Here is a 24,822-nt window from a genome sequence, read left to right on the forward strand (position 1 = left end):
TTGCTTCTACTTTGCGTGAAAATGCTTCCACTAAATCATGTTACTAACTAGTTGGTTTGGTTCGGTTCAATTCTTGGGTCCACTAGATTGAATCGACCTAGCTCAATTAAACTCTTGAGAATATAAAAATCATAAATTTCTTAAATTACGTTAACCGGAAAGTTTAACCCCTAATTTTTTTTAGAATGTTTAGCTTTGTGTCTAGTTGATCTCTAAATGCTTAGAAGTATCTAATAAGACTTCTATTTAAGGAACTTTTCTCTATAAAAGTGCTTAAAACCCACAAATATTTACAACCTTAAAAGGTAAAATTATAAGTAGCCATTGATCACTTATGGTACAACACCACACAAATGAGGGTAACATTTTTTTATTTCTCTACTATATTATATAGTGGCGCTAAGACCACATAAGTTTTTAACCATGTTCACAGTGTGTGCTAAGTCTTATTTCTTTTCCTTTAAACACTCAATGGTCGGGAGTAAATCGAACAAAGTGTCTGTCCAAAATAAAAGGGCCCAACCAGATTCGAACTACTGATGACCTCTTGATCTGCAGTCAAATACTCTACCACTGAGCTATGGACCCATTTTTCATGATTTTAACCTTAGTGACCCCTTCTACAGAGTGTCAGTCCAAAAGTGTAAAAAGTGTCTGTCCAAAATAAAAGGGCCCAACCAAGTTCGAACGGGTGATCGGTCAAATTCTCTACCACTGAGCCATGGATCCATTTTGTAGGATTTTAACATTTGTGACCCCTTAGACATAGTGTCGGTCCAAAAAGTGTAACAAATTTCTATCCAAGATAGAAGGGCCCAACTATGTTCGAATTGGTGACCTCTTGATCTGCAATCAAATGCTCTAACATTGAGCTATGGACCCATTTTGTATGATCTCGACCTTAGTGACCCCTTCTACAGATTATCGGTCCAAAAGTGATCCTACCGAATCGGCTATGAACCAATTTTGTAGAAATTGGTGGATTGCCTATCGGGAATTAAACACAGGTCGTTAGATTCAAGGTCGAAAGTGCTAACCACTACACCATAGAACCACTTGTTAAACTTTATTCTGGCAGCGATTTTGATAAGCGCCAACAACACTGGATTTTGCAAAGCTAGAGGTCGTAGTATCCTTATAAACTTTCACAAGATGTTTTCAACTTCTTTTATAGGTAATTGAACTTTTGAGTCCATGCAAATGATTGGTTGGATTAGTATCCGTTTGAGAAGACAGAGAAAAGAAGAGAGACTTTGTTAGAAACTCTCCCATACGTAATCTCCCAAGGTGTTTTCAACTTCTTTTATAGGTAGAATTTTAGAATCAAACCACAACAAAACTTACTTCTATCTAACAAAACTTTTTTTTTGGTTTGAAACAAGATTATTCCCTTCTTTTTCTAAAACTAAATTTGACTCTCGGAATACATTTTAATAGACAATGGAAATAGTATTTTTTTTATTTTTTATTTTTATTACTATTTTGTAATTTGTATGGTATTAGTAGAGGCTTTTGAATGAATATGATAATTGATTCTCTGTCCTCTTTGACAATTTTAGATACCTTCATATCGGATATTTGATGCGTCACGTTTCATTATGAGATCTGCCCTTGGGTCAATAAGACTTAAGCAGAGAGTTTATTTGACTAATGATTTGATTTTTTTTTTTTTTGTTGTAGAGATATCCCTTACAAATCAAGACTTTGTATTATTTTGAACACACTCATCAAGAAATTTGTAAATGTGTGTGATATCTTGAAGGATATAAGACACGTAATTGACAGAACCTAAAATTTTTTTGTAGTTGCCTTTTCTAGGATACGTCATCACCAAAGTTTGAGACAAAGACCATTGGATGGGTTTTAATAAGGCTCAAATAAATTTAAAATCCAAGAAAATGGATCTGAGTTTGATGTTATTTGATTTTGGGTATGGGCACAACTAGTTGTTTTCTTTTGATTACATTAATGAATGGATGTAGATGTTTAAAGTGTTGACATTAATGGTTTTAGAAAATATCAACACATCATCAATATAAACTATTGAAATTTTTTGAAAGGATTTAAAATATCATTCATAATCTTCTGAAATTCGGATGGAGCGTTTTTTAACCTAAATGGCATGACGTTCCTCTCATATTTTCTAAATTGGACATAAATGCTATTTTATATTTGTCATTTTAGGAAATTAGAATTTTCTGTAATCCCAATTTCATGTCGAATTTTATAAAAACATTTGACTCTAAATTCTTTTTATCAAATCATTTTTGTTTTGGATTGAATATCTTATTTATTCTAAAACCTTAGTCAAAGGTTTGTAGTTAATTACCAGTATCATAATTTCTGGTTTCTTTTCACCATGTTGTTAACCTAAAATGTCAGACATGACCACATGCTCTTTGAAGACTTTATCAGCTTCCTCCGCAAAATATCACCTAAAGTGTCACAGTATTTAGTGTTTGATGCTTTTTGACTTAACCCTAGGGTTCTATTTACAGTGAACTTGTGATAATTTTTGTCAAATTATATATTTGAATACCTAATACATTAAGATATAATATCTTATTTAAATAATATTAAAATGTGGTAGAATATCATAATATATGTTTAACTAATATGAATCTCATTCAAATTTTTAATATATATTTTTATTTAATGTTTATGATACACATCAATTATTTTAATATTTAAAATATCAAATACGTTAATATGTTTTGATATTATACTTCAAGACTATAGGAACTTGCTGAGAGGACCTGAGAGTTATATTTGCCCACGATGCATCTCGTGGACGATGCAAAACTATGGTGGCGCTTGAAGGTGAATTGTATAAAAAACTGGTCATGCACAAAAAAATCGTGGGAAGACCATTGATGGAATTGAAGCAATCGACGCTCCCCTGGATGGGTTTCCAATCAAAGACCTAATGTTTGATGTTGACACTTTTGAAGAAAGAGCCACCGGATCGAACAACAAGAAATGTGGCGGTAGCTCTGAGAACTCTATCACACATAAAAAAACGTGTCAAAGAGTTAGACATTACACAGAAGATCTGGCTTTCATCGAGGAGACCTGAGTTTGATTCTCGACAATGAAATTTTATTTTCTTATTTCTTTTATTTTATAGTTTCATCTTTGTCACCAATTATATTTAAACTTTACCTAGGTTTGAGAAGCACTATAATGGATGAGTTCAATAGTATCTTAAATTTAAAAGACTTTTATGAACTTGGTTTGAGAGGCACTATAATGAAGTCAAGTTCAATAGTATCCTAGATTAAAAAGATTTTTATGAACTTTGAACCTTTAATAGTGTTATGTCATAGATATTTTGTTCAATTTCAACAAGTGAGGTTGAGGTCATTCAAATGGTTAATGTGATAATCCGGTTATTTTCAAGGTCTCTTTTGTTGAACGCCATCATGGCTGAGATGATTGAGATGAGCACCAGAGTGAGTTTGATAAGGAGGGTCGTAGAGAACCACACCCCAAGCCAAGCTCATGTTGGGCTTAACAAACTGAAAATCCAAAAACAGAAACCCTTAAATGGGAACCGGGATGCTAACGAATTAAAAAACTTTATTTTTGACGTAGAACAATACTTGAAGGTTACAGGAACTTGCTCATAGGACCTAAGAGTTACGTTGGCCACAATGCATCTCACGAACGGTGGCGCTCCAAGGTGGATGATATAAAACATGGGTCATGCACCATAAACTCATGGGAAGACCGTTGATGGAATCGATGCAATCGACGCTCCCCTTGATGGGTTGCCAATCAAAGACCTGACGTTGGATGTTGACCCTTTTGAAGAAAGAGCCACACGATCGAACAGCTCGAAACGTCGCGGTAACTCTGATAACTCTATCACACACATGAAAGGACGTGTCGAAGAGTTAGACATTACCCAAAACATCATAGTAAAACTCTTCAGCGATTAGACAAAAGACTTTAGGACAACTACACCAAAAATTCATTGTTGTCCAACGGTTTGGATTTTGGCTTTCACCTAGGAGATTCTGGTTTGATTCTCTGAAATTGAATATTATTTTCTTATTTCTTTTTATTTTATAGTTTCATCTTTTGTCACCAATTATATTTAAACTTTACCTCATTTTGAGGGGAACTTTAATGGTCATGTTCAATAGTATCTCAGATTAAAAAGACTTTTATGGACATTGTACCTATGTTAGTGTTATGTTATAGATATTTGTTTCAATTTCAACGGTGGGGTTGAGGTGATTCAAATGGTTAATGCGATAATCCGGCTATTTTCGAGGGCTCTCTTGTTGAATGCCATCATGGTTGAGATGAGCACCCGAGTGAGTTTGACAAGGAGACCCGAATTTAAACTTTACCTACGTTTGAGAGGCACTATAATGATCAAGTTCAATGGTATTTTAGATTAAAAAGACTTTTATGAACTTTGTACCTTTGTTAGTGTTACTTTGTACCGTTGTTTGTGTTACTTTGTACCTTTGTTAGTGTTATGTTATAGACATTTGGTCAAGTTCAACAAGTGGGGTTGAGGTGATTCAAATGGTTAATGTCACTTTATTTGATTCAAATTGTTAATGTGATAATCCAGTTGAATAGTTACAGGTTATTTCCAAGGTCTCTCTTATTGAACGCCAACAAGGCTCAAATGATTGTTATTGAACGCCAACAAAGCTGAAATGATTGTTATTGAACGCCAACAAGGCTGAAATGATTGAGATGAGCACCTGAGTGAGTTTGACAAAATTGAAATAAAATCAAATAAAATCACTAAAAAAAAAAAGTTAGCCTTATGACACTTCCTTCAACTCGAACACGTGACCTTGAGATCTACAGTGACGCTCTCCCAACTAAGCTATCCCCACTAACATTAAAAACGAAAACTCATTAGTAAGGTATTTAGCTAATTCATTGATATTTTAAAAAGAAATAATCACTAATTTTAAATTGAATAGTTAGGAGTCAAGTTATGTGACGTGAATCAGGTGCGGTGAAACCGAATTATCTTCGCTAATATTTGAAAAAAAAAATCATAAGTAAAGGTATTTCTGCTAATTCATTATTTATTGAAATTTTAAAAATAAATAATAACTAAATTTTTATTGAATAGTCAGCTTATGCAAATAGAAACAGGTGCGGTGAACGTGGAGATTAAACAAACACGTCACCTTCAAATCTTTAGTTTGACACTCTCCCAACTGAGCTATCCCTACTAACGTTAAAAATAAAAATTCATAAGTAAAGCTATTTCCACTAATTCATTATATTTTAAAAAGAAATAATAATCAACTAAACTATAAGGTGTTATAATCCCAACTAAGTGATCCCAAATAACATAAAAAATGAATAATCACATTTTAAAAAGAAATAATAATCAACAAAACTATAAGGTGTTATAATCCCAACTAAGTGATCCCAAATAACATAAAAAATGAATAATCACATGTTTTAGATTTGATAGTCAAGTTATGCAACGTGAACCAAGTGCGTTGAACATGGATCGAACACGTGACCAGATCTTCAGTCTGACGCTCTCCCAACTGAGCTATCCCGCAATCATTGGAAATAAAAAAAATTCGGTAAATATATTTTCGCTTATTCATTGAGATTTTAAAAAGAAATAATGACTAATTTTTTTATTGAATAGTCAGGTTATGCAAATTGAAACAGGTGCGGTGAACGTGAACGTGGATAAAACACGTGTGACCTTCAAATCTTCAGTCTAACAATCTCCCAACTAAGCTACTCTTGCTAACATTAAAAATGAATATTCATCAGTAAAGGTATTGGGTACACTTCTTAAAATTCAACAAAAGGCAATAGTATTAGACTGGGATGCCAGATTTAAATCGCCCTTCTTAAAAATTTAACAAAAGGCATTGGGTACGCAGTTATAGTACGACATTCCACCCATAAAAAGATGGTAAAAAAAAAATGCTCAAGCAAATATTGGAAGACATGTTAAGTACCTACCCCTTATGAAATTCGCTTATAATAATATTTGCCAAGCCACCATACAAATGGCCACATACGAGGTTCTCTATGGACGAAGATTTCGATCCCCTATCTTTTGGGAAGAAGTGGGGAAAACGACAACTATTGGGCCAGAGCTGGTGCAAATTACCAACGCCGCAGTCCAGAAGATTAAAGCTAGGATATAAACCGCACAAAGTCCAGAGAAAAGCTATGTAGACCTAAGGCGCAAGGACATGGAATTGTAGGTAGGGGATCATATATTCCTAAAGGTAGCACCCCATGAGAGGGGTGCTCAGGTAGGGTAAAAAGGGGAAGCTAAGCCCTAGGTTTATCCGTCCCTTTGAGATATTAGAAAGGATTGGATCTGTGGCCTATAGAATCGGGCAATGCCCAAACTTGTCTGCAGTACATAATATCTTTCATGTATCCATACTACGGAAGTATACCCTAGATCGTTCGCACGTACTGGCTCATGAAACTCTCTTCTTGAGAGATGACCTAACATATAAAGAAGACCTGATTCAAATAATAGACAAGAAAGTGAAATGATTGAGAAATAAGGAAATCTCTCTTGTTAACGTCCTATGGAAGAATCATAGAGTAGAAGAAGCCACTTGGGAAACAGAAGGCAAATAAGAACCTTGTACCCTGACCTATTTTAGAATAAGAACCTTGTACCCTGACCTATTTTGAAAAAACATTGAGAAAATGGTTCATTTTCTAATTTTTATAAACTTCCCGAATCATTAAATTTTTTAAAGAATAAGAATTACAAGGTGTTTAAAAAAGGAAGGCACTGATCGGAGAAGACTTTTCTGGCAGAAGATTCAGAAAAATCAAGAATGAAAGAGGTCCTGAAAGTGCTAGTAGATTTTCACACGAATTAGTTCACGTTAGGTTACCCTCTAATGTTTCCTTAAGCTAAAACCTAAACTCCTAAAGCCTAACCCATGACATTATGTATAAACCTAGGTTCATCAATAATCCATGTACCAAGTACCTAGAAAGGAAAAAAAATTAAAGAATGAAGCAAGAACAAAGGACTTAGTCAAGTCACTCGTGTACCCTAACAAGTGATTTCAAGGAGTTAAAAGGCCTTTCGAAAAGGATTGGAAAGGAAAAAGTAAATGAAAAGGGCAAAAAAGTCATTTTATCAATTATCAAGAATCTTTCCGGATTTTTAATTCCTTATCTAGAAGGAATCTCAAGAATCAAAATAAGCAAAAAATGATCAAAAAGTGATGAGCAATTTGTAGAAAAATTATGGATTTTTTTTTAGAAAAATAATAATAAAATATTCAGAAAGTTTCAAATTACCAAAATACCCCTAGAAGAATGGATAATTACAGAAATGCCACTCTAATTAGAATCAGAGCATCTACCGTGACCATCCGAGCAAAATCCTTCGAACTCAAATTTCAACTTTCGGATCTCCTCCAAAATTTGATATGATGAAGAACGAACACGGACGGATCATCACATCCAACGACTAGTATTCAAAGCAAAGTCGGTAAGGATATGATCGGAGTTGATATCTCTAAGAAATTATCCAGGAAGTTAGATCTCTAAATAACTAAGATTCTGGAGCTCTCAATGTCAGTTTAAGCTCCTCCTATAAACTCTGAAGTAGGAGCAACAATACGGAATAAAAATCGAGAAAGGTCGATCCCCCAATCGAAGGCAATAAGCGTTTAGATTGTGGTCTCTTACTCTCAGATTTCTTCCAAATTCGAGAGCAATCCTCCACCATTTCTCTTCAAACTTCTAAATATCGAAGAATTTGGAACTCTCAATATCGGTTTAAGCTCCTCCTATAAAGTCTGAAGTAGGTGCAACAATACGGAATAAAAATCGAGAAAGGTCGATCCCCCAATCGAAGACAATAAGCGTTTAGATTATGGGTCTCCTACTCTCAGATTTCTTCCAAATTCTTGAGAAATCCTCCACCATTTCTCTTCAAACTTATTCTTACCATTTCTCAACAAGATTACCCACAAGTTCTATGAAGGAATAGAGTGCTGAAAGTGCCTAGAAACCATTCCCCCAATTCAATCAGCCATTGAAGAACTTCAAGAAAAAGTTGAAAATCCAATCTAAGGATACATGATGATTCGTCGAGCAAGAATGATTCCAATCAGTTTCTGCACCTCCAAGGAATGCTTCCATAGAAGACCACGAAGAAAAACAACCTCGAGAGCGTGCCAAATTGAAGGAAATAGGTTTCGAAATTAAATTGGGGATAAGAGTCAAAATTACTATCTACGATCTCTTTTCCTTCCAATTAAGGATTCCTCTAGCTTCAAAGGAAGAAGTCGAGTAAAATTGATGAAGGAATCGAGAGCTGAGACATCATAGAACAAGCTACCCATGAGATCGAAAATCTGGCGTTTCAAGTGAATTGCATACCGAAAACGATTTTTTGAAATTAAGTTCCTACACTCAAAGAAGTTCGTCCAAACCAATTTCTTTAGCCTGAAGATAGGATATGGAAGGGGTTCAATGAAGAAATAGGCCCTTGAAACCCCTAGAATCGGCTACCCAATAACAAATTCTTGGTGGGAGACTATAAATAGTTTGGTGTGAAATTTTGCTTAAGATTCAAATGTTTTTTTTTATTATTTATTTATTTATTTATAAAAGGATAAAACACATAATTTTGAAATAAAAAAAAAAATATATAGTTATCAAATGGGCCTAATTTTTAACATATCTATCCCAAAGGAATGCATGGGCTCTAGTGGCAATGTTGCTTCAACCGTCTCATAGACCATGTGAAGTTAACATGACAATAATAGTAGGTTCTAAAGTACAAAAATATGTGGATAAATTTCATATATTGAGGTGCGGAAAACATATACACACGGGCAACTAAAAATGAAAGATCCACTATGAGGGCATTTGGTCTAGTGGTATGATTTTTTTTTTTTTTACAAATTAGGTGGAATGAACAAACAAAAATAATGAGTTTAAAATTACCAAACAAAATATCATTTTTCAAATGGAATGAAGACATAAGACCCTTCTAAAAAAGAAAAGGACAAAAGAAAAATATTAAATACATTCTCAACTAATGCATTTGGTTGAGAGATATTAGGGCCAATATAAGAAAAATATAGCATTAACTAATTTTCATGGACACATATGGATCCTTAGGATACTAAATGACTGTTGTTATTGGTATCAAACCAATAACAATTCATATCAGCTAAATCTTCCAATTCATAATTAGGCCCGAGAAAGAACTTGAATTTATTTTTATATCTATCAACATGTTTGCTACTTTTATCTAAAACTTGATCACGACTTTTTCTTATTTGCATTGTAAAATTTATATTTCTATGGATATCATTTCTATTTCTAGAATTGAAACCAAAAGATGTGGATAAATTTCAAATATTGAGGCGCATAAAAAATATAGACCAGCAACTAAAAATGATAGATCCACTACAAGGCATTTGGTCTAGTGGTATGATTCTCGCTTCGGGTGCAAGATGTCTCGAGTTTGATTCTCAAAATACCCCCAACAATTATATCAAATTGAAGCATGCAATATAATAAGATTTGAAATAGATTTTTTAAACCTTGAACCAAGAAGTAAATCAAATGGATATTTGGAAAGAAAAAAAAAAGAAAAAGGAAGCTATATTTAATTATAATTTACAAGTGTCTTTATAACATGTTAATTGAAGAGAGCAAACAACAAGAATAAACAAACAAAGGAAATTTGTGTAGTATGATTCTCTTCAAATTTTGGAAACTAAGAGGATTCCTCTTCTTTCTTGACATAAAGACTTACCTTTTCGGGACTTGGACCATAAACAGTCATCTACTCTTACTCCTACTCCCTTCTCTAAAAATCAACATGGCATAATCATTCCATGAAGGTCGAAGTAGTCTTATAAAAGAAGATGAGGGTACCACTTTCAAATCATTCCATGAGGACTTGAGAAAGTTTTGTAAAAGAAGATGAGGGTACCACTTTCTATTGAAGAATTTCTATGTGAATAGAGAATGAACCATATTCTTGGGAGATAAGATAGAGCCTCGAGCCTAACTTCAAAGGCATTACACAAATTGTTCTATAATATTTTTTCTAGGAACTCTTTGTTATGTTGTCCGCTGAATGTTTCAGGAAAGGGACACAGATTCTCTATTGCACTGATCTCCCAATAGAAGTTTTACCTAGGTCATCTGTCGTCACAATTCTTTTAAGAAAGATGCGCCCAAATAACCAGTGAACAATAACATTTAAAGAAGTTTCAGAGAGCGAGAAGGGGATTGTGATAGAAGTTGCCCTAGGTAAAACTTCTTTAAATGTCTTAGCCAATCATGACCTCATAATGAGGAGTCTCTTGGACAACAATAACATATGGACAACAAATGTCTTAGCCAATTGTGACGGTCAAGATTGCTCAAGGCGTGTCTTCCAAATGATCGGTAAACAATAACATTGCCCAAATAACCGCCTTGGACAACAAATCATTTACAAGAATGGCTGAGACATGCAACATGCAACCACAAGCAACACGACTTGGGCAATCATGACTGTGACATCTGCCCCCACACAATTTATTGGATAAGGCTGACTTTATGTCTCTCAATGCGCTTCCAGCTGATCTCATAATGAGGAGTCTCTTCCAACCTACTAGGTGCTGTTGAAAATCACTTCTCGGTTTGTTGAGTATTCATGTCTTCTCTGTACGTGTCTTTCCTACTTTCTTCGCTTGGAACATTTTCTTATTTGTATGACATCATACCACCTGCTTCTGCTTGATGTCTTCTTGATCCAAATAATAACGTTTCAAGTTACTAACGTGGACAACAAGGTTAGTCCGTATCCATAAGAGCAATTGGATTCTATATGATGTCTTCATAATCTTATGGATAACTTTAACTAGTCCATAGTATTTTCACACCAGTTTTTGGTTCTTATTGCTTTGAACTCGAAGTTTATCTAAACTTAACTTATATGAACTCTTTGTTTTTCTTGAAATTGATGTGGTTGACGCTTCCGACTGACCCTTCTCTTCATCCGTCTAGATGATATTTATGTGTGAACATGTGTTGCTTCAGTGGTTTGTCTCTGTCTCCCTTCTTCAGTATCTGACCTTGTTTTTGTCTCTCCTGGTGGGGATAAATCCATTATCTGACCTTGTTTTGCGTCGTGGTGTTCATGTAGTGGCAACAAGGTTTCTATTGAGGTTGGCTCACTCGATCTCCCCTTTTCAATTACAACAATAGCAGCAATCATAGATTCATCATGGCTATGATTCTTTCTCAACTGTAGTATGACATCATTTTCAACCCTCTTGGTTGATGGATGTTTTTGTAAATGATTGTCGGGTTAGACTCCATTACTACTAGACATTTTGCTAGGGGCATGTAAATGACTTTGTGTTTCAGCAGGACGTTCATTCCTGACACGATGTTGAGGTCATCCATTTCAACTATCACTAAACAATTTGCCTAGTCCAAGGCTCCAGCTTTATTAGAGATCTCATTGTGACTCTTAAGACAGGTAAAGCTTCCAAGTTGACGGCGTTCATCTTTCCTGTATCTTGATGCCAAAGGATGTTAAACTATTTTGCATCGGTCTCCATCATGAGTTGTGGGTGGCTCTAGAGTTGACAATGGTGTTCCTTACTAGTTTGTGCTTTACCCAAACCTCAACATACATAATATATATATATTCATTTAACTATAACACATATGGTCCATGGAAGAATCATTTAACTATAACACATATGGTCCATGGAAGAATTGTAACTCTAATGCTCATTAACATTATAATGACTATTACCTAAATTATAACCTAAAGTTGATAATTGATGTCCAATTAACCAACCCTAAATTTGTAATCATTCTGGAGTGATTGAAATTACAATGGAAGTAGTTTAAACTCCTAGTATCTTAAATGAAGTTGGTCTCTTCTAATAAAACACGAATTTCTCTTTAATATCATTAATACAATCATGCTTCATCTTGAACCTACTAAACATGAAACTAAAACTGCGTTCAATTTAACTCCATTTTATTGTCATCTTGAATGACGTGTAGGACATATTCTTGATTTACCTTGATATTTCATATTAGTTAAGTTTTTTTGTAAAATCACAATTACACAACAACAACAAAGATGAACTTGGGTCTGGTTATTATTTTAAAGAAAATTTCTTTCTCCATCTTATTCCTAATAACTCTGCAACTAAATTCATATTATGCTAAGAAACAAATTTTTTACTAGCAAGAAGTAGAATATGCAACTTTAACTAAAATTTCATCTAAACAAATTTTATTGCCATACAACATAGATGACAATTATAGCCTTCAAACAAAAACTAGAGTAGTTGTGGTGAACGGGATAGAAACTCTAGTGTTCATCCATAATATACAACCACTACCTAAATTATGACCTAAAAATTTGAAAACATAAGTTGTAGTTGAAAATTACATAAAACAATCCCCTAAATCCAAGAACTCGTGTCCAATTAGTAAATCCTAAACATAGTAGCTAACATAGAGTAATTGAAGCTCCACATCTTCTATTCTTTTGAATGAAATTTCTTCCTTTAAAAAAGAAATTTGTTCTTCCTTATAATTTAATACATTTATTGATTGAATAATTGTATTATTTTGAAGGTTATTTATAGGTTATTTATTTCACTTCATCAATGATGAGATGAAAGTGAAAATCCATACTCATCAATAATTTGACGAATGTGGAAATCCATAATCATCAATAATGTGATGATGGGAAAAGTGAAAATAAAGGTGAAAATAATAATACAAATGGGAAAAGTGAAAATAATAAAGGAAAAGATTCAAGACAAACAAACATGATGAGATATGTGAGGAGAAATGTTTCATCCTGACATATTTCACCAACGAATTTTTTTTTAATTTTTTTTACAAATAGTTTAACGACTATTCAGTCATTGATGATGATATTTACAAAGGTGGTTGAGAATCCAAAAATGGATTATTGAGATCATAAATCGTGTCTTCATCTTCTTCTTCTACAATAGAAGGAGAAGACGTCGAACCGACTGATGCGACCTCTTGAAGAAGCTTTTGAAAATCAGCTTCTGAAGTTGTCTGGACTAATGCAGCGAGTAGCATCGACTTTGAATTAAGGAATTCGGAGGTCCTCTTCTTGGATAAATCCTGAAGGTGGCCATTCTCAGATAGCCAGACCTTTACCGCTTTGATGTCTGCGTGGGTATAAGTATATTTATCCCACCATTTGATTTTGATAGTTTTGAAGACTTGTTTTATTTGGTATTCGGTTTCTTTAATTTGAAAATTCCAAGTTAAAATCCAAGGAATTTGAAAGTATACCCAACAGGGCATGGTTAATGGAAATGGGGTTTTGAATATATTTTGAATGAAGTAGTGGTACGATTCCTGTATTGGGACTGGAAATATATCTTTGGCTGATCCAAAGATTTTCCACCATTTGATAAACCAAAATGGGTAATGAATTTTATGAGCATTCTGGCAGAATTGAATAAACCACGAGTGCTCGTAATTTTGATACCAAATGACATTGAACCATGTCATCTGATAGTCTCTGTATGAGTAAGAATGAAGAACAAAAGGTTTTGAAAAAGTCTTCTCCGTGTATGGATCTTGATTCCAATACGTCGAGTTCATGACTTTAAAAATTTTTAATTTTGAATACGCGATTTTCGAAGGATCATCGCGACTCGGAATATGAGTAATTTCAACGGACTTTGTGTCGACTAGAATAAATTCATAAAACCTTATGGTTTTATGAAGATCTTTGGGATATAAAAGAATCCCGATGGATAGGCTTTTTTAACGACTTCGCTGATTTTGGGGTCGTCGTATTCTGGTTCTACCATAGCTTCTGGTATAGACACAGATTTTTGAAAATAGGTCCTGATTTTAGGAACTGAAGAAAATCGAACGGGAACAACCGCATCCGAGTAGGTTGAGGGGACAGAAGGTCCCTTTGAAGTGGAAGAGACAGTAGGTCTCGATGAAGTAACGGCAGATGGCCGTGTTGAAGAGGCAGAAGGTCTCGCCGGAGTGATAACCTCCGCTTGTTTTTTAGAAAGCTTTGCTTTAGACCTGGTCACCAATGTGAAACCAGCATCCATTGCATAGCTGTCAGTCGTCATTGGAGTAGGTGTGCTTGAAGAAGCATTGGGCTTCTTCCCATTTTCGATCACTTTCTTTCCGGTCATTACTGGGAGAAGGAGATTGGTGTTGGGGAGAATTTTTCTTTGAGAGTAAGAACTCTCTTGAGAGGTAATCTCGCAAGGGGATTTCGACCCGTTTTATAGGCAAAATTTGGAAGTCGAAGCAAGATGAAATGGCTTGCCATCTAGCAAAAATTTGTTTAGACACAAGATTCTTGCCATCTTTTTCTAAAACAAATTTAGATGCCCTTGAATCTGTTTTGATAACAAAACTTTTGTTAATTAAATCATTTTGAAATTTTTGTACACAAAGTACTATCGAAAGTATTTCTTTCTTTACTGTTGAGTAATTTTTTTTAGTAGAATTCCATATTCCCGAATGGAAACGGACAATGGATTCTTTCTTGTCAAGGGACTGTTTCACGATTCCTCCATATCCAATATCGGATGCGTCGGTCTCCACTATTAAACTAGCCCTTGGGTTTATCAGCGATAAACACGTAATTGACTTGACAAGGGATTTGATTTTTTGGACTGTTTTGATGTGTTCTTCTGTCCACGGCTATGGATTCTTTTTTAGCCTTTCATAAAGTGGCTTGCAAATGGGTTTGATATTTTGAAGGAAATTAGACACATAATTGAGACATCCCAAAATCTTTGTAGTTGGGTTTTATCTGTAATTTGGTCCAAAAAATTTGAGGCAGACTCCATGTACCTTTGAATGGGTTTAATTAGACCCAAATAAATTTCAAATCCAAGAAAACCGATTTTTGTTTGAAAAAGTTTAATTTTTGGTTTAGACACAACTAAACCGCTTCTTTTGACTGCCGTAAAAAATGTTTGAAGATGCTTAAAGTGTTGATCGATGTTTTGAGAAAAAAATCAGAACATCGTCAATATAAACAACTGAAAAGTCTTGAAAAGGATTCAAAATATCATTCATAATCTTTTGAAATTTGGATGGAGCGTTTTTTTATCCCAAATGGCATAACGTTCCATTCGTATTGTCTGAAAGGGACATTGAAAGCCGTTTTGTACTTGTCTTTTTCTGAGATCTGGATTTGCCAAAATCCTAATTTCATATCAAATTTTGAAATTATTTTTGCATTTGAAATTCTTTGCATTAAATCTGATTTATTTGGAATTGGATATCTAATCCATTCCAAAACCTTATTTAAGGGTTTGTAGTTTATTACCAGTCGCGGGACTCCACGTTCCTTCTCTCCGTGGTTGTTGACGTAAAAAGCCGCACATGACCAGGGGCTCTTTGACGGTCTAATAAGACCCTTCTGTAAAAGATCATTGATTTCTGCTTTGCACAATGTTAGTAATTCTCTATTCATTTGAATAGGTCGGGCCTTCGTAGGAATATTTTTCTCCTCGAAGTTTTTGACATAAGGAAGATCAACTGTGTTGCTTCCTATTCCAAAAGGCATTAGGGATAGTTGAACAAATTTCCCTCTCTATTTGAGTTTGTAAAGTTTTGATTTTAGACTGGACAGTCTTATTTTGAATTTGTTCTTCTATTCTTTTGAATGAAATTTCTTCCTTTAAAAAAGAAATTTGTTTTTCCCTGTAATTTAATTCATTTATTGATTGAATAATTGTATTTTTTTTAAGGTTATTTATTTCACTAATCCTTGTGGGTAAAGAAAGTTAAATTTTATCTTTTTTCCTAAGGCCTTTGACGGTAACCCCTTTTCATTTATTTTAAAAGGATATAATTGAGTAACGAAAGGAGTACCTAGGATTACCTCTTGTCCTAAATCCTTTACTAAAAGGAAGGAATTTACGAAGTAAATTCCATCATTGCAAACATGAACTTTTGATAGTTTGTAATTAATTTTGAGTTTGTTGTTGTTTGCACCTCTAAAACCCTACTAGTTTTTTCAAAATACTTTGTAGGTATTAAGCCTTCTTGAATGCAATTTTGATCGGCTCCAATATCTATGAGAGCCTTTAGTGTGATTTTGAAATCATAAATTTTTAAGGTAACGCGAGCGTACCATTTTTTATATTGAGAAGTGGTGATGGCTCCAACGAAGGAACTTTGAAAATCTTCTTCGTCCAGGTTCGGTTGGGCCGTTTCCCTTTGTTCGGGCAGCCTTTCCTGAAGATTGAGAATTTCTTGACGAAGCATATAAGATTCTGACCTAGTTTCAGATCTTAACGCCTGTACCTCTTGTTTTAGATTATTAATCTCTCTTTGTAAATCTTGAGTAGTGCGTTCTCTCGGTTTTTCAAATCTTTGGAGAACTGATTGGAGTTTGTAGGGATTTCTTTCTTCCTTTTCAGGTGGCTTAGAGATTGTCATAACAATTTTTTTTGTTGAATTTCTGGATCTTGAACTTTTTCTACTACTTCGAGTAGAATTTCTTGATCCTTTGTAAGGACATTTATGCATCCTTCGCACGTCCTTTTTCCTTCTTGTTCTGATTCGTATTCTATGCTAGAATATGAATCAGATTCTTCTTGGAGTTCGAGGATTTCTCCCTCGCTGGATTGTTCTGAGTCGGTTAAAAGCTATTCCACTAGTGTGACTTAGATACCCTTTCTTTGTGGTATCAGTCATGCTATTTGAATAGCCTGAAGTCATCATAGCCTCTCCACCGGTTCCGAAGACTCCTTCGGCATCAATGTGCTCCAATGAAAGAGATCAGACCCTTTCCTGAACCAGAACCAGTTTAGTTGTGTCTAAACCAAAAGTGAGCTCTTTTCGCGTATACGCAATCTTGAAACCCAATTAGCTCACGGGCTGTCTCCTCAACCCTGGCGAGTATGAGTGCTTGGTAAGAGAGAATGTCAAATGAGAAAGACATTCGATTACGACAACATTCGCAACTACCAAAGTGCACTAAACCTCGTAGAGATCTTCAACCTAACGATAATGGAACTTCAAGTCCATTTAATCAATCCTATCTGTACCTTATTGTTGACCAAATCGGATGCACGCCAGACCTAAATTCTCTCTCAGTCACCCGAAGACGAAAGAAAGATAAGATCCGAAGTTTACGAATCGAAGAGAAAGTGGATCTGAGTTCTACACGCTTTCATTTTCAAAAGCTTCGCTTGCCTACGGTACTTTATTCAGGATGTGCAACAATATGGTCATCTCTCAGCCGTGTATAGAGAATTCCTTGATCATTTCCTTGGCGGATAACACAAATGAAATCGCTTCCCTAATCGCCCATCTTATGAGTCCATTCTTGTCTTGTTGGTTTGTTGTACTATTCTATACCTCTCTCGATTGATAGAAAGACGTTCGGGAGCTGGGAGGGCCTATCGTGAGGGAACTTTTCTTTTCACGGTAGGCAAAGGTAAAACGGGAGCTGCATATGTCCACAGTGATCAAGGCAGAGCGACTCCTTCTTTAAAAGAGGTTGGTTTTATCGAAACTGTTAGATCCACTTTCGTTAAAGAAAAAATAGGAGCTCTTGGTTTGGTCGATGTCGATTCGTATGACAATGCGGACTCGACTAAGGTTGAGGATTCCGCTTTTCATACTGCTGCTATGAGCCGAAAGAGCTGGTAAGCCATCTAACTAAACGAAAGGAAAAAGCACGTACGGGTTGACCTTGTAACAAGGGGCGGGGGCCAGCCAAAGAAGGTCAGTCGGACTAGGTTAGGACCGTTGATCTGGTTCAGCTAGGTTCTTCCATGCGAGAATGTATGCGTATCGGTATCTTCGTTAGGACCGGTTGCTTCCTCTTTTTGTTTATATGTTTAGAGAAACCTGCTAAGCCTGCCTTTCTTACCAGGTGTGATTCTATCTTTCAGCTCAAACTTTCCTATCGTCCGACGGAAAAGGTAGGAGTACGACTACCTTTTCCTTTTCTTGCCCGAGCCAAGGGATCATTCAGTTTCTACCAAAAAGTTTGCTATCTATTAGTTGTCATAATCGAATGTATTTCTCATTTCACGATAGCTCTTCCAAGAGCTTCCTGGTCCGTAGTAGACGAAACCTTGGACTTCTATCGGACGTATAGCATTGCCTGGTGATCTCGCCGTTGAGGGTTGGCCTTACAGAAGATCGAGCAACCTTTCTTTCCCTACCTGGTATGCTTTCCCGATTATCGTGCAACTAGCCAACTTGCCAAAGAGAGAGGGAGAGGGATCATGTCAATCAATTTGTATGTGCATTTTGTCCGTCCTGTACTTGCCTGCTTAGCTTTCTTAGCCAACATCTCTGGTTTTCCCCGAACCAAGAGATCCTGCTTATCCATACCCAACAGTCACACTTTCAGCTGAAAGACTGATTTTTTTCATAAAGTCGGTTCATAGATCAAGAAAGAATGAAGCTGCTTATAGGGACGGTTACGCGATACGTCTTTTCATACTCGCCTTTTCTTTAACCCTGCTATCAACCTAGCCATTCTTGCTTGTTGATTTAAGGGGTCTCCCCACTGTAGACTACTCGGATTGATTTTCGCGTCCCTGTGCCAAAAAGGATGGGCGAGTTTGGTTTGAGTGTTCATCGATTAGGTGGATCCATATACTCTTGGGGGGGGGGGGTGAGACGAGGTGTAGCGTAGTCTGGTCAGCGCATCAGTTTTGGGTATGTTGTCCGCTAATGGTTTTAGGAAAGGTGGTACAAATTTTCTACATAAGTCATCTGTGGTCACAATCCTTTTAAGGAAGATGCTCCCAAATAATCGGTGAACAATAGCCTTTAAAGAAGTTTCAGAGAGCAAGAAGAGGCAGAACAGAGAATAGAAGTGAGTCGTGCAAGGAAGAAGGAACTAGTAGGTTTAATTTGAGTTCATATGAACTAAAAAACGAACCCAAATTTAAGACTCACTAGCCCAAAGTCCATATGTGGTAAAAAAAAAAAAAACCTTCCATAGCCCAACCCTTATTCGCAGTTCGCATCCAACCATTTCCTTTTCAACCTACACGTATGCTCCAGGCCAAACTCACGTAACTAGTTAGAAGATGCGGCCCACAACTAAATGGAAGACAAGTGTCACAATCGCACTCTTGCAGTAGTGAGACAATGATTATGTGACATTTGTTCTAATCCAATGAACAAGTCAACCATGCAAAATTTAGACTGAACGAACAATAGCAGTGTATGCTCGAATCACATTTAGAAAGAAATATTTTAGAAAACGTGAGCGAGAAAATACGTTAAAAATAATTTCAAATAAAACAATGTTATAAGCTAAAAGTGAAGAAACAACAACTGGTCACGTTCTCCTATAGTACATTTTGGGACATTTTAGTCCTGATGGGTGTAGATATGATTTTGAGGACTAATCATACACCCCGTATTGGCACAACAATAATAGTAAAGGCCTATCTAAGATGAAAGCAAGTAAAAGGGGTTTGGAATGATCATGCCACCATGAACCACAAATCGTTTACAAGAATAGCTGAGACATCTAACATGCAGCCACAGGCAACACGCCTTGGCCAATCATGACCGCGACATCTGCCCTTACACAATTTGTCAATATCTCTATCAACCGACTCTTCATAAATCAACGTTGTAGGATGAGGCTGACTTTAGGTCTCGCGATGCGCTTCTAGCTGATCTCAGTATTGAGGAGTCTTTTCCAACCTACTAGGACCTGTTGAAAATCACTTCTCGGTTTGTTAACTCTTCAAGTCTTCTCTGTTGGTGTCTTTCCTACTTTCTTCGCTTGAAACAATTTCTTCTTTGCATGATGTCATACCACCTGCTTTTACTTGATGTTTTCTTGGTCAAAATAATAACGTTTCAAGTTACTGACGTGGACAACAGGGTTAGTCTGTATCCATAGGAGCAATTGGATCCTATATGATGTCTTCCTAATCTTGTTGACAACTTCGACTAGTCCATAGAATTTTCCCACCAGTCTTTGGTTCTTGTTGCTTTGAACTCAAAGTTGATTTGACCTTAACTTATCATAACTCTCTATTTTCTTTGAAATTATCGTGGTCGACCCTTCTCTTCATCCGTCTCGATGGTATTTCTGCGTGAACATGTGTTGCTTTAGTGGTTTGTTTTTGTCTCTCTTCTTCAGTAGAAATGTTGGCTTGGTGTCTTTGCCAAGCATTTGAGTGATCACTGAAAAGAGCCTTTGCAGGTCAATATTTCTTCTTACATTTTCTCTATCATGTTCTTTGTGTTCATTTAGATCAAGTGTGTGCATTGTTGTGTTATTCTAATAATTGGTATCAGAGCGAGGAGAGATTCACCACGATCTGTGAAGATGAAAAGTTCAAAGACTGGAATTGAAAAGTTTGATGGATTCGATATCAGTATCTAGAAGATGCAGATTGAAGACTACCTATACGAGAAAGATATTCAGGAACCCATTTTGGGGGTGAAGCTGGATACCATGACCACGGAGGAGTGGAAGCTCAAGGATTGTCACGCCGTAGGGTTAATCTGGGTGACGCTGCCAAGGAACCAAAGAAAGTGCGATTGGAAATGGTCCATACAGACGTTTGGGGACCATCTCCAGTTTCTTAATTTCTAGTACCAAAATTTCATGGATTAGATGTCTCGCACTGTGCAACGACAACTCTCTGTTTTCCTAAGGCTAGTCAGATATCTCATGACCACTCTTTTCCTCCTCACCATATCTAGACACTATAACGTTGATCCACTATTGTCTTATATAGTTAACGTTCACTCTTTAACGTCCAAGAACATTTTATAACTACCACAAAAATCAAAACATACAATAAATTCATACAAGTTTTACAACATATCATATAATAAAAAATAGGGTTAGACTGCATACTTGGTCGCGGAGAGACGTGTCATCGAGCTGAGTCATAGAGATATACAACTCTTTATCCTAAGAAAAAATCTATATAATTTAAAATCTGGCTGCTCTGATACCAATCTGTCACAACCCAAATTTCAAGGGTTCAAAACTCAAATAGAAATTAAAATTGAGAGTGAAAAAAAATAAAAATAAAAATAAAAGTAAATTAATATAAAATAAGAAAATGTTGTAAAATTAAAATGAGATTGAGTAACACAACATTAAATATAAAATAAAATAAAATTATAAGACGGTGTTGTTCAAATTTATCCAAACAAAAAAAAAAAAAAGTACAAAAGAATTCAAACACAAAGACAGACTAATGCTACATAACAACCCCATCTGTGAGTGCACAACCTTTGAAGGCTCCCTCATCTCAACGGTAAGTTCCATTACGAACCCATCCAAAATAATCACACCTGTGACCGCATCTCCTGACTTTAAACGGCTAGTCTGAACATGGTTTCGTCACGAAAGTTTTAGAGATAAATCTATATTTACAAAAATATTTTTCTCTTAATTTATAACTAGTCATAAAAAGAAATAATTAGGTACAAATTTGGTCTAGAATTCAAAACTTTCAAATCTCACCGTTCCTTAACCAGATTTAAATCCAAATTCTTAAACTCCTAGTACCTTAAATAAAGTTGTTATCCTCTTATAAAACAGGAATTTCTCTTAAGATCATTAAATTCTTATAGATTCCACACTCAATATCATTAATACAATTATGTTTTATCTTGAACATGCCAAACATGAAACTAAAGTGCGTTCAATTCAACTCCATTTTATTGTCATCTTGAATGATGTGTAGGGTATATTCTTGATTTACCTTAAAGTTCTTGTGACATGACAATTCATATTAGTTAAGCTTTTTGCAAAATCACAAGTTAAAAGACAACAACGACGAACCTAGGTCTATTAGTCAATTCAAACACAATTTCTTTTTCCATCTTATGGATAATAATAGTTCAACTAAATCCATATTATGCAAAGAAACAAGTTTAGGACTCATAAAAACAACTACCTAAATTATGTCCTAAAAATTTTAAACCATAAGTTGTAGTTGATAATTACACAAAATTTTCCCTAAATCCATGAACTCGTGTCCAATTAGTCAATCCTAAAGATTGTAACTAGCATATAGTAATTGAAGCTCCACATGAAGTAATTTAAAGTTCCCCTTACCTAACTAAAGTTCATCTCATCTTTAATGAAGCACGAATTGCACTGAAGTTCATGAAATGCTTATAGACTCCAACTCTGAGTACTATTAATGCAATTATGTTTCATATGAGTTTGTCATAAATGAAACTAAGGTGCATTCAATACAACTTTATTTTCTTGTCATACGAGGCAAAATAGAAAAATTAAATCAAACAAACTGATGAACTGAACCGAATCAATCCAACCAAAATTGATTAGTTTGTTTATTTTCTTGCGTTGTTGGTTTATTTGATAACCCTGGTATATTATAACAATTCAACTTTTCGTTTTATAGCCCAACAACTACTAAGAGAAAAATATATTTGAGTAGAAGCTAAAAATATTGGGTGTTCAAGAAAAAACATTTGGTTTAGTGGTATGATTCTCACTTGGGATGCAAGAGGTTTTGAGTTTAATTCTTGAAATGCCCCTATGTCTAAATCTTTTCTTATCTAAGGACTTCATATTTGAAATCAACCTAACTTCATACTCGACATTTTATACTTACCATCATGCTCTTAATACTCAAAGTCTTTCTTAACATCCCATCCCAAGGCTTTATTTGGCTCAAAGTCTTTCTTAACATCCCATCCCAAGGCTTTATTTGGCTCAAGTCTTTCTTAACGTCTCATCCCAAGGCTTTATTCTCCAAGACAAATTCTACATCCGAGGACTTCACGTGTTTCCTGCAATACGACAAAATACGACCTTAATACCTAGGCCTAAGGCTTCATACATATGTTTCAAGTGGTATAACAAGGGTAAGGCTTCATACATATGTTTCAAGTGGTATAACAAGGGCATTTGGTCTAGTGGTATGAAAGTTCGATTCTCAAAATGCCCCTTCATGAGATTGTAGTATGAAAGACATTTACCAAGTAAATAAACACATTAAAATAACACAAGTGACACGTATGTAAACTATGTTATTAATATTTTATTTCTATTACATATTTCCTTATTTATGAAATAATGAGCGGAGATATTTTTCATTTTCACAATTACTGATGACGGGAGGTTTAGGATTTTTTAATGTAAGAATCGTGGGGATGTAGCTCAGATGGTAGAGCGCTCGCTTCCGGTGTGGAAAGTACGGAGATCGATACCTTGCATCTCCAAATGAATCGATCACTAAACTTATGAAATAATGAGCGGAGATATTTTTTCATTATCACTAAATATATTATTCCATCTTTCCTTGTTTATGAAATAATGAGCGTAGATATTTTTTCATTTTTACAATTATTGATGACGGGAGGTTTAGGGTTTTCTGATGTAAGAATCGTGGGGATGTAGTTCAGATAGTAGAGCGCTCACTTTTGATGTGGAAAGTACGGGGTTGATACCATGCATCTCCAAATGAATCGATCACTAAATATATTATTTCTTTTCAATTTTTTCTTATTTACGCCATAATGAGCAGGGATAGTTTTTCATGTCACTATTATTGATGACGAGACGTTTAGGATTTTGTGACATAAGAATCGTGGGGATGTAGCTCAAATGGTAGACCGCTTGCTTTGCATGCGAGAGGTACGGGGATAGATACCACGCATCTCCAAAATAAAACTATCTATTATTAAATATATTATTGAAAATTATTTCTTTTCAATTTTTCCTTATTCATGACAGGTTGAGTAGCAATATTCTTCATTTTCACTATTATTGATGATGGAAAATTTAGGGTTTTGTGATGCAAGAATTGTGGGGATGTAGCTTCGCTTAGCATGCGAGAGGTACGAGGATCGATACCTCGCATCTCCAAAAGAAACTATTTATTATTAATATTTTATTTCTATTCAATATTTTCTTATTTATGACATAATATGCATCTCCAAAAGAAACTATTTATTATTAATATTTTATTTCTATTCAATATTTTCTTATTTATGACATAATATGCAGAGATACTTTTTCATTTTCACAATTATTGATGAAGCGACGTTTAGGGTTTTTTGATGTAAGAATCATAGGGATGTAGTTCAAATGGTAGAGAGTTCATTTTCCATGTGGAAAGTACGGGGATCAATACCTTGCATCTCCGATTGAATCGATTACTAAATATGTTATTTCTTTTCAATTTTTTCTTATTCAGGACATAATGAGCAAGGATAGTTTTTCATTTTCACTATTATTGATGACGAAATGTTTAGGACTTTGTGACATTGAAATTGTGGGGATATAGCTTAGATGGTAGAGCACTCGCTTTGCATGTGAGAGGTATGGGGATCGATACCCTGCATCTCTAGATTTTCTTCCTTTTCACTATTATTGATGATGGGAATTTGAGGGTTTTATCATGCAACAATTGTGGGGATGTAGCTCGGGATGTAGCTTATGATGGAAAATGTATTATGATGCAAGAATTGTGGGGATCTAGCTTAGATGGTAGAGCTCATTTAACATGCAATGGTAGAGCTCATTTAACTATGATGCAAGAATTGTGGGGATGTAGCTTAGATGGTAGAGCTCATTTAACATGCAATGGTAGAGCTCATTTAACATGCAAGAGTAAGGGGATATCCCGCATCTCCAAAAGAAACTATTTGTTATTAATATTTTACTTCTATTCAACCTTTCCTTATTTATGACATAATTAGCGGAGATATTTTTTCATTTTCACTAGAATTGATGACAGGACATTTAGGATTTTCTGATATAAGTATTGTGGGAATGTAGCTTAGATGGTAGATTGCTTGCTTAGCATGCGAGAGGTACGG

At 35.2% G+C, this 24,822-nt stretch overlaps 1 non-coding gene across 1 annotated transcript; it reads right to left on the reverse strand.

The window, feature by feature from the left end:
• Positions 1-513: 513 nt before the first annotated feature.
• On the reverse strand, positions 514-588 carry TRNAC-GCA (transfer RNA cysteine (anticodon GCA)). The gene has a single exon. It is a non-coding gene; the product is annotated as a tRNA-Cys (tRNA).
• Positions 589-24,822: the final 24,234 nt, after the last annotated feature.

This window comes from Cucurbita pepo, chromosome 10 (genome assembly GCF_057944985.1).
Source record: "Cucurbita pepo subsp. pepo isolate OVF chromosome 10, ASM5794498v1, whole genome shotgun sequence".
NCBI classification, from domain to species: Eukaryota; Viridiplantae; Streptophyta; class Magnoliopsida; order Cucurbitales; family Cucurbitaceae; genus Cucurbita; species Cucurbita pepo.